The sequence below is a fragment of the Syzygium oleosum genome, unplaced genomic scaffold (genome assembly GCF_021117445.2).
Source record: "Syzygium oleosum isolate NSW1041296 unplaced genomic scaffold, Sole_v2.1 Sole_v2.03, whole genome shotgun sequence".
Lineage (NCBI taxonomy): Eukaryota > Viridiplantae > Streptophyta > Magnoliopsida > Myrtales > Myrtaceae > Syzygium > Syzygium oleosum.
The window spans coordinates 2,639,356-2,651,003 of NW_026607487.1; the positions used below are offsets into that span (position 1 = coordinate 2,639,356).

The 11,648-nt window shown below is 39.0% G+C and overlaps 2 protein-coding genes across 3 annotated transcripts in view; both read left to right on the forward strand.

Moving 5' to 3' along the window:
- The window catches only part of LOC115662822 (disease resistance protein RPV1-like), a 207,020-nt gene that overhangs the window by 97,730 nt on the left and 97,642 nt on the right, over positions 1-11,648 (forward strand). Inside the window, exons 4-6 of one of the 2 annotated variants that reach the window (XM_056309531.1) lie at positions 6,330-6,685; positions 6,789-6,880; positions 7,813-7,953. The gene's annotated coding sequence lies outside the window, so the exon portion shown is untranslated. Of the gene's footprint in view, positions 1-6,329; positions 6,686-6,788; positions 6,881-7,812; positions 7,954-9,911; positions 10,106-11,648 lie in introns of those variants that run through there. The other variant, XM_056309532.1, reaches the window with a different exon arrangement.
- Positions 5,826-11,648, forward strand: part of LOC115662566 (disease resistance protein RPV1-like) — a 242,019-nt gene continuing 236,196 nt past the window's right edge. The window contains exon 1 of the mRNA XM_056309517.1: positions 5,826-6,239. The gene's annotated coding sequence lies outside the window, so the exon portion shown is untranslated. The remainder of the gene's footprint in view (positions 6,240-11,648) is intronic.

Genomic DNA, 11,648 nt, shown 5'->3' on the forward strand with positions numbered 1-11,648 from the left:
CCCGAAACTTAGAACCTTTCCGTCGGAACAGGTTTCTTATTTTTTGTTGGAATCTAGAACCTACTTTGCATACCTTGGAACCTAACTCCAAGGTCGGTTCTAGGGTCTATCAGGTTTTTTTTTTCATTTTTTGTTAAACAAAATGAAAATGAACTCAATAACAAAAATGAAAGTTCCTCATTTGTCAATAGAAACAATCCATAAAAGATGAACACGTAAAATAAAATAAACAATAAAAAGTTCAAAACACATAACATAAAAACTTATATGATAGAACTTCAGTCCTCAATCATCCACATCCCTCGCATGTAATCGGAGTTATGTCCTCACATCCCTCAACCTTCATTGACATGTTATCTCGATACATCAACTTCACACATACACAACAATAATGGAATATAATTAGAAGGCATTCATATAATTAAAGCAAGTGAGAGATTAAAATCTAGATTATTGCCGCATATGTTAACATGTGACAACATAAGCTTCACCAACTCCACTGAAGATCATGACCATACTAATCACCATATCTGCTATCCTACGGAGCACAAGGTCCATGGATTCCAATATGTTTTAATGGGCACAACAAATCTACCTTGAATATATTGAATGCGATGTGGAATTTTGTGATAATATGATACTCGCCATTGCATATTTTCATCGGATTACGTATTATAGTGTAATTTTCTTAGTCTATCAACAACATAGAATGATATGAATTACAACAAGACACCAATATTATATGTTTTTTTTGTCAGGAAATGAAACTAGAATAGATCTAATGGTATCGGAAAATTAGTGTGATATCCAACTTTGTTGTTGCTCTATGTAGCCGCTAATATTTGAAAAAAAATTTCATTAAGTCTCAGTTTAATCCCTTTTTTAGAACTTTATAAGTGACTATTAGTAGAGAAATAGATCTCTCCCTAAGAGTCACATTGATCCCTTATTGATTGCAAGAAAGATTGTTATAAACCCCTCTATAGATAAGCACATCTAAGTTCTTATGAGGAAAAAGTAAAAGGCTTCTTTTTAGGGTTTTCTCGGTTTCCTCGGTTCGTTCCTCATTCTCGGTTTGGTTCTCGATTCTCGGTTCGGTTCCCTCGGGAACCGGACAGAGGCGCATTGGAACCTAGAACCCTATGATGTATTCTTGACCTTTAGAGGCTACAACAATCTCATAAATGACCCACACATCAGTGGCTGCGTTGGTTTGTGCTCAGTTCCTTTCACGAGAGGTCCTGGGTTCAAACTCGCCCATCGGTGATTTAAGTGGAGGGTCGTGGCGGTGGGATACTGCGCTAGCCTCCCTCGAGGACTAGTCGGGCATCACCGTTGGTTTGAGCCCTAGCTCGCTGGCCCCGCAGACACCTCGGTTATCTAAAAAAAAAAACAATCTCATAAATGAAGAAACTGTGCCAATGTTTATGTTCAAGGATGATAACATCCTCCCTGTTGGCGAAGGGTTTGGTTCACACATCCTTGATGCGATCGCACGGTCTAATAATTTCCGCAAAACAAATGAAGTTCAAGATTTTATCCATGTTACCTAGTAGGAAGATATAACAAGGACCAAGACTTACACCACAATAAAAGACCAAGACAAATAATTAGTGAATAGTAAGGCAGTTTTTCTTGTTTCAGCCAAACAAGATCTATTAGTTGTCCTTAGCCTGGACCGATATAAAATGAAAGTGTGACAAAATTTCATTATGATCGGCCAACGAAAACTAGTAAACCCCATTTGTGGTCCTTTCGAATTCATTAATAACTCTTCCGGCGGCTATTGTTGAGAAGTCAATGGTTGTCCACCAATAAAACATTTTCAAGACACAAATCTTTTAATGATGGACAGTAAATTGCATTTTACCCATTAACAAAATCATTGCCTTTTTTCCATTTGATACAACATAAGCCATGTAACAAGGAATTATAATGACAACCTTTGGGCGACTTCCCAGGCTAGTCATAATGTTAAAGAACTTCAAAGCCTCTGCCACTGGTCTTTATGTGCAATGACCGTGGTGTATATGGCAACATCTAGCTCCCGGCTTCTGTCTTCCATATGCTTTAGCAATCGAATACCTACCCTAGCGTTACCAATTCTGCACAATCCCTTCACTATGTCCTCCATATGCTAAGACTAAAAACGATGGGAGTAGTTCCCTTTGAATTCATCCGATCGATCATGTCAATGGCCGTGGCGCAAAGCTTCTTCATCGTCTCCACAACTCCCAAGAGTTGTGTGTGAAACAGGGAGTTGAAGGCAAAGGGTTCATCCTAATCATTCTCTTCAAGTAGAATAAAGCCATAGCAATAGTTGGAAATCTTGGTGTGTGCTCATTACTAAAGACAGATTCGGTGATTGGCAGCCAATTTTGATTTGAAGAAGTCCCAGATATACTCTTTAGGCGTGTGATCCCTAACCTTGTTCTGATGATTCATTTTGTTATCTGGAGTTTGTTTTATTTTGAAGTTGTTTGGGAATTGTCTTGTTGTTTCTCTCTTGTACTTTTGTGGAAATGAATGAAATGTTATTTTGACAAAAAAAGCATACTATTCCACAACCATCGTCATCGTGTCGTGGGGACGAGAACTACCTTCACTATTTCTACAAACGCTAATCAGCAATAAAAATGGGCGACAAAGTGATGATTCATGTATCGTAGAGCGAAATGAGACGGTCCAAGCACTTGTTGGCGGACTAGTCATCGAAGCCGAACTCGAGAGCCAAGCTCAGTAACCGAGCTTTCTCTATTTGCAAGCCTTGCTCATGGAATTTCAACTTGTTCGAGCATTTCGGAGGATTGATGATGCACAAGTCAGAATCGAATTGATCAATAGAGCACACTCGAAGTGCTCTTGTTCGAATACCTTCCCAGCGATGGCGGGATTGATGTTTTTCTTTTTCCTTTTTATACGGCGGAGAATGGAGAGATTGGAGCCAATTTTTTTTTTAAATTTTTCTGACAATTCCATTTTCGCACTAGAAGTTTGTTTTAAGTTCTATTTTGGCCCCCTCATTAGTTTTTCTGGTTTAATTTGACCCCCCTTGGGTTTGTTTGGTGGGAGGCTTTTCTTTTAGGGAAAAGACCACCAGAAACCTTAAATTATGCCACTTATGACATATTTACCCTGAACTTTTTTTTGTGACACCAAAAAATCTCAAACTATGCTATTTGTGACACATTTACCTCAATGTACTTTAGTCCATGGGCATTTTCGTCTTTTTTGCTTTTTCTTTTTTTTTTTCCTTTCCGGCGAGGGTGGCCCTCGCCGGCATCGGGCGAGGGTGAGGGTGGCCCTCGCATGGGTGAGCGAGGGCGGCCCTCGCTCGACTCAGGCGAGGGTCGCCTCGCCAGCGTCGGGCGAGGGTTGCCTTTGTCTGAGTCGGGCGAGGGCGGCCCTCGCTGGATCTGGCGAGGGCGACCCTCGCCGGTGTCAGGAGAAGGTCGCCTCGCCCGGGCGAGCGAGGGCAACCCTTGCCCGACCCAGGCGAGGGTGGCCCTCGCCCAACTCAGGCGAGGGCGACCCTCGCCCAATGCCGGCGAGGGCCACCCTCGCCGGAAAGGAAAAAAAAAGGAAAAAAAAAAAGAAAAAGCAAAAAAGACGAAAATGCCCATGGACTAAAGTACATTGGGGTAAATGTGTTACAAATAGCATAGTTTGGGATTTTTGGTGTCACAAAAAAAAGGTTCAGGGTAAATGTGTCACAGGTGGCAAAATTTGAGATTTTTTGTGGTCTTTTCCCTTTCTTTTACTTAGTTCTTTTTTGGGGCTGAGCCATTCTTGACCGTTGCAGGAATATGTGTGAAGGCTCCTTTGCAACCACAGGACTTGCATGTCGTACTGAAGTTATAAATCTACGAGATGTATCTCAAATTTCTTTTCTGTTGTTGTGTATAAGCAAAACAAAAGTAAATTTTTTTAAATTGACATTTTTATGTTTATATATTAATATGCATTTTTTAATGAGTAGGGAAACGAATGGCGTGTCACTCAATCATTAGTCAAAGCAATAGGCAAGTGAAGAAAAAGCTCTGCAGTTGTCATGCCGCATATAGTGGCTCCACGTGCTAGGGGGTACCACACTCGAGCGTCAGGCCAACTTGCCACGTTAAAGCAAATTAAAAAATCATTAATATTTTCTCTTTTTCAATTAACATGAATTGCATATACACATGGTTCAGACTCATTAAAATATATATCGTATTAATTTTTTTTACTTTAAATTCATAACAATCTATTTTTTAAATTTTAGCTAATTCATATATGATTCAGGTCACTAAATATGAGTTAAAAAGTAGATTTTTGACCATTTTTCAATGTCTCTAGCGGTGAGAGGCTTTCATTTCAACGGGAAAGGGAAAGCACAATGATGTCCATCTTCACTTTGATTTGCACGGCCGAGTAATCCCACTACAAAGAGAACTAACAAAAGGTGAGAGTTAGTCGGTTAAAGAAGTAAATTTTCTCATCAAAGACGCGCAAGTCCACGATAGGATTGCGTGTACCCAAGCACATCTGGCTCATCTTTTGAGGCAAGAGAAGAAGTAATTTCCAATATGGACACCTTGCCAAAGTTGCCAAGTAAAGGAGATGATTGCACGCCTCTTTTGAAATAGCATGAGGAAAATAAATAATTCTTCCGACGTAAAAGTATCGATTCTCTGTTCATGGGGCGGGTAAAGCCAAAGGTCGCCCATCTTTCACTTTGATTCGAGTGGCCAAGCGGTCCAATTACAAAGAGAGTAACAAAATATCCTTTCAAGCCTAAATTGAGGTAGTCCTGCCCATTTAGAGCAAGGGATTGTTTTGGTGGGTCTTGGTAAAAAAGGCGAGGGTTAGAAAGAAGTACAATTGCCTCGTCGAAGAAAAGGCAATTCCACCACAAGATTGCGCGTCTTCAGAGAATAAGTAAAAGCTTTTATTTAAAGTCCCAAGTGCTTGTGCTTGAAGAGGAGAAACGCCAATCACCATAAATCACTCAAACCCTCGTTTTTGTACTGAAATATTTGGTTTTGACAGCTTTAGGATTTTTTTCTTCTTTTGGGGTAAGAAATACTACTTTTATTTATCATTAGAAGTTCTAGACAAAATCCAAAGAAGTTGGGGGGCTGGGCTAATCAAGAAGAAGAAAGAGGGGAAAATTATCAAAAAAGTCCTAAACCTAATATAATTGTGTCAATTCAGTCCTAAACATTTTGTATTTGTATCAATTCAGTCCATTTAGCCAATTTTGGCAGGCCGATACTAACGTGGACGTTGGCCAGCGCCCACATCAGCATCGGTCGATGCTAACGTGACGATTTTTAATTTTTATTGGAATTTTTTTATATTAATTTATTAATTTATTATCTTTTTTTTTCCTTCTTTTTTTTCCACTATGGCCGGCGAGCTATGGCCAGCGAGGATCGTCCAAGCTCGCTAGCCACAGGGCGTGGGCTGCGAATCCCTTGCTCTGCCTCCCCAAATCTGGGCGAGGCCATGGGCGCCATCACCCACAGCCGGCAAGGCTTACTTCACTGGACATTTGCTCTTGGGCACAACAATCAAAGGTAAAAAATTTAATAAAAAGTATATTAAAAAATTGCTATATCAGCGTCGCCTGGGTGGCCGGTGTTTACGTCAACGTTGGTCAGCCAAAATTGATCGGATTGACTGAATTGGTATAAATTCAAAAAGTTTAAAATTGAATTGACAAAAAAAAAATTTGGACTGAATTTGGCATAATTACACTAAGTTTAGGATTTTTTTGATAATTTTTCGGAAGAAAGAGTATTCAAATGTTGGGTTTTAGCTACCCAATCAGCAAATTGATTCGCCGTTCTTCCACCGATGGGCCACGGATATACTCTTGAAATTAGCCAACTGGGCTCGGGGCGTCCAAGACACAAAGTGCCTCCACCTCCCATGCCCCCACCTCATTACGTTCCAGCAAGAGAGAGAGTCAACCAGTACCGCGTCGTCCGACTCCCGAGTACCAAGCTTCTCTTTTACTACTTCTAGATCTGAAAGTGCATCAATAGCCATCTACCACTACCAGAGAGCGAGAGCATCGGCTTGAATCGGACGAGCAAGCAGGTGATTTCTTCGTCGCGAATCCCATCGAGCAGTACACCTGAGGCGTCGCCAAGAACACCTGCAATCGCCACTTCCGAACCACACCGGCTTTAGAGGACCCCCCATCGATATTTCACCTTGAGGGACCGGTTTCTTCGGCGGGCACCGATTCGCAGGTAAATCAACTCGAATCGTGTCAAACTTTCGAACTTTCAGCGTTCCGCTTGCTATAATTTCTGATCATAGGCTCCGCCGAGGCATATTAGGCTTCCTGGGTTTTGGGGGGGGGGTGTTCTTCGTCGGAGCACACTGAGGTCGTCTCTGGATTTCCAGATACACCGGAGAAGAGCTGCGATCTTATCGAAAGATATTGAGTTCCCTTGTCCGTCGTTGGTGATTTTCGTAGTAGCCACTTGTCCTTTCTCGTGGGTGTTCTGACCTGAGATCTGCAAAAATTTGCCTCGGTGTCTTTCCGAATCGAGTCGGTCCGGGTCCGGGTTGAGGCGCGAAGGTGTGAATCCTCGGATCGTACCGCACAACTTGAATTTGCTGCTTCGAGGCAACTTCTTACTCTCAAACACTGAAACCCATCACAGTAATTTCATCGCTGCATCTCCTCGAGGTAAGCCCGACCTTCATTCTCCTAACTGTTACAATTGATAGGAAAAAAAAACATTCGATTCTTACTCATCGCACAACACCTAGCGTCCTTTTAATGCATACAGAATACTACTTGCGAAATTCCCTCGGGACGAAAAGCCCGTCCGATTAAAATTACGAAAATACCTTTCTAGACCCGAAGTCCATCGGCCCACAGGTACCCCGATTGTCCAAAATTACTTAAAGCCCGAGACATCCGAAATACTCACTTTTTTGCATAAATAATGCTTTTTTTCCTTTTCCTTGAAAACAGTTAAAATCTAGATTTTTCCAAATATCAATGGTGCTGGTCTATTCTCTTCAATAATTGCACAAAACCTTTCAAAGGCTATGGACCAGAATTGTCAACAACAAAAATTTATCTGAACAGATCAGATGAACTAGGGAGTTTTTGGATGTCCATAAAACCATTTTCCATTATATTGGCAATTTTCGTAATTTCTGGAAAATGACAAAATTAAAATGTTTTTCGGAAATTATGAAAAATTCACAATTGTACTATTTTTTTGTGCTGGTTACAATGGAAAACTTGAAAGTGAGCAAAGCTGCTGGTTTCAATGCACTTACACATATTTAATATGTGGACAATTTTTAAGTGGACTTTATCTTTGCAGATTGAATAACAGAAACTTGTCATAAAGTGTGGTTTTCACGCAATTTAACTACTTACGACAAAGACGTGACTTTTACGTGTATATAGCGTAGAAAGTTACTGACCTACGACAGATTTGACAATACAATTTATGCATGTTTAGGGCAGGGGAGGAGAATGTAGTATGTACAGGAAGTAAGAATGTCTTTGATAATGAATGATAAAATGGAAGATTCACAAGCCGGTTAGATCCACATTTATGTGTTTAACAAAATGGTTTTTAAAGTGTGGATATGAACAAAAGTGGTCATTCCTTACTCTGGTCCACATTGTGTGGCTTGACTTTGGTTTGCCATCTGAAAACAACTTCATTGCTACCAGTCAATCAGCAATAGAGGGATACCTGTCCGTCAATTATAATTCGAGACTTATCGTCTACTACTGTCTCTCTCTCTCTCTTTTCTCACTTTATCTTTCGCATTCGGCCTCTCTTGCAGAAACCATTCGAGACTATCGTCTACTGATTAGTCCTCACTCGCTTTCTCTGTTCTTTTCCCTCTTCAAAGTTCTCGCCCAAGCTTGTTCAGGGTCTCCTCTTCCCGATCTCGCGCCTCTCTTCGCACCTCAGCTCGCGGAAGGTAATCACTTTTTCATCCCTTATTAGCGTGTCGTTTCTGTTGATTCTGTCACTTTGTTATCGGAATAATCGGCTGAGCTAAGTGTGTTCTGCGGCCCTTTTAGTCTATAGGAGATGTGGGGTGGCTGCTGAATAGCAGAAGAGGGTCTTCTATTCTCTCTTTTGGGGCCGTTGTTGCCTGTTAACGAGGTATGTCCCCAGCTCAGATTTTGACTTCGGTGAAAGAAGAAAGCCCTTTTGTTTTCGACTTTAGATGTGGCTAATCCTATGATGGCCTTGCTTTTTGATTGTTAGTTGCATTGTAATTCGGTATTTGATCTTTTGTTGAACTAGAACGAGCAGGTATGCAAGCGCGCTAGACTCTATCGCGCGCAAAATTGCCACATTTCGCTTGAATCCAGAGACCATTAGTTTTTATATGTCATGAGGTTTCTCTGTGTTTGAAGGTCCTAGATCAATTTATAGAAAAATAAAACATAAAAATAAAAGTAGGTTGCTTCCGGGGTCGACTAGTTTGGTTCTCGGTTACAAAAACGGAGAACCGATTATTACGGAATAACTTCCCGATTCTTAGGTTAGAACCTACTCATCCTAAAACTAATCATCTTAAGAGTAAGTCTTCTCTTAAGGAGATTTAATTTGACAATTTTACCTCCATATAGAACATTCCAAATGAGTAATCTTCTTAAGATCTTTTACATGATATCCAATAGCAAGTAAAAAAAACCTAGTTGATCTTATGATGCACACATGAAAACAATCAAATAAATAGAGCCACACACAGAGTAGGAGATTCACCCAGCTTTATATCACTCATTTCTTTCACCTCTTTTGTTACAAACAATAAATTCGTTCTTCAAAACATGACTAATCAATTTAACCTGACTTATCACAAATTTAGCCGATAGTTCTATTCTACTTCCATTTAATTGGATAAAAAAATCTTTACGGTGATATTCTCAAGGTGGGCCCTCCAACAAAAATGGGGACAAGCACTCAACGCCATTGTTTCAAACCTTAGTCGTCTCTGAATTTTCCTCAGCAGCTTCCTTTTTCTTCCTTTCCTATCTTCTTCTCCTCCTTACATCAAATCAATACCTAATTGCTAATCGTTCAGACTAACATGGAGAAAGGGCAAAGTCAGAGCAATGCAAACATAGAGATGCACCGTCTCATTTCAGGTCGTTCCTTTGCGGTGCTTCTTGTGTCTCTATGCTCGTATTCACTAATCTCAATAAGAAGAAAAAGAGTCCATAAAAAGAGAGAACTGGGGGAGCATCCGCTCCTCCGTTCGGTGCCATCTAACAAATTATAGCTCTATTTTACAGACAAGATAACAATCAACTCTTTAGATTTGAAAATTTGAAATGAAAGGCTCGATGGTTCAAAATAAATTCATTTCACATGGAATGGGAGCACGTGGTGCCGGCGTGGAATAGATGAAACATAAATAACCACAAGCATTTGTTTATCTTTATCTCACATTTCCAACTTCATTAAGAATATGACAATTTTAAACAAGATTAAAATACAAAAGCACATCCACAATTACTAGCTCGGACCTTTCTTGACGTCTTTCACACATTTCTAATTCCGTTTCAAATCAATTATTATCTTTTGATTGATATATCAAATTCTAATTTTCAATAACCAAATAAAAACCGAACGTATGCTTATATTTTTAATTGAATGCAATATACTGATTGTAGTTCTTTATAGCCAAAATGAAAAATTAATGTACACGTTACTCGTGAGTGGATCAAGCCAACGAGTTTGACTTGAATAGGGTGAGGTCCAAAATAAGATAAAGCGACAGCTAAAAGCATATGCAACTGCTCCTAGTCCATCAATTACCAATTAATAAAAGATTTCATGTTCATTTTTTCTTTCGTGGTACCAGATTCATGTTCATACTTTTTTGTAGAGATTAGTTCATCGATCCTTTTATGCAGCAGAAAAGCATCTTTTGTTCCAACTTTCGTCCTTAGATTGCCATGCACAAAGGGCAGAGTCGGAGAAAGAGGAAAATTGATAACACTTCATTCTCTTTTTTTACTTTTAATTTGTGTTCATGAAGGTTTCTATGTGTCCTGAATTCATAATTCAAAAGCCTTTTGGACGTTACCTCTAAATATTGCTGCTTTCTTCTAAAAGTAAGCCCATACACTTCATTCCCTTCTTTGCTATGTTTTTTTTTTTCTAAATCATCTTTTATTTTTTTGAATATTTCGCATTCTTCTTTGTTCATTGGTTCAAGAGCTGAATGTTATGCCAACAAAATTGTAATAAAAAATGACCCGAAAAAGAACTCGAGTACAGTGTCCAAGTATTTCATATATCATTAGTAACTTAATACTAGCGCGTTATGCTCATTTGGTGTCATTTAAAAAATTATAGCTCTATTTTGCAAACAATATATCAATCAATAATAATATAAATTTGAAAATTTGAAGTGAATAGCTTGGTAACATCATATCATAGATTCATCTTATATAAAATTATTGGCATGTGGGGCCAACATGAAATAGATTTTTCCGAATTTGAACCAATAAAAGAAGTGAAGCAACCGACCCCAAAACGAATAGAGAAGCAACATTCACACAAAGAGAGAAAAGAACATGAGAGAGAGAGAGAGAGAGAGAGAGAGAGGGAGCAAGAACAAAGACGGTCTAAGATTGATTGAAGTTAAGCAAGAGGGATAGTACCATGTTCCAAGCCATTGGAAGAGTGAGCAACGTATCAGCTTGTCAGGAAAGCTCAGGTTTTCTTGGAGATATAAGGCCAAGAGACCTGTACACTTTTAGCAATTCCTTTTTTTCTTTGTTCAGAAAAAAAAATTAAGTGAAAGTTTTGTCGAGCGGTCCTTAAAGACCGCGAAAATTCAAAGACTTTGGACATTCTTTTTTCATCATTGATTTTTGTGAGTGATCATGTTACTAAAGGTACAACTAACAATTCATGTAGTGTCATGTTAATTGTGTCATATGTCGAGTTAGGATATAACACGAATATGGCAAAACCCAAATAAGACGTGTTTAGTAAACGCATTGAACTGCCACAATACGAACACGACACTTAATAAAGCAGATCAGACGACAAGACACGACAAATGCAATTATTAAACGTGTCACCATATGAATGTCAACATGACACCATGCAATATGCTAACCTGTATACATGCAAAAAGATGCAACACATTGCATTACATTTAAAGAAAGAGCAAAATTGCTTCGCTTGATATTCTAATTACAAGTGAGACGCAAACTTTTGTATTAATATTAATCCTATGTAAGAGCCATAAAATTTTATCTCACAAAAAGCCTCAAATTTCGAAATACTAAAGCCATAAATTTCAGAATCTAAAATTAAGAACAAAAAAACAAGCAGACCATGAAAGAAGAGAGGGAAAGCTAAAATTCCTCGAAATATGTTTGGATACATGTTGGGTGGAAATGATGTAAATGGAACTTAATTTCATTGATAGACTCAATTATCCTTCATTCTATTCATCCTTAAAAAGGAAGTAAGGCCAATTTTGGAAGAAAAGTGCAATTTTTGCATTTCCTCTCATATGTATGCACTTTTAGAAAGATATAAAATGTGGACCCAAAAGGAAGTATTTCCGTTTCATTTAGAATCATTTTTATCGACTTCCTTCATAATTTAAACAGTTGAGCAATTGAAAATTTTTCCTCG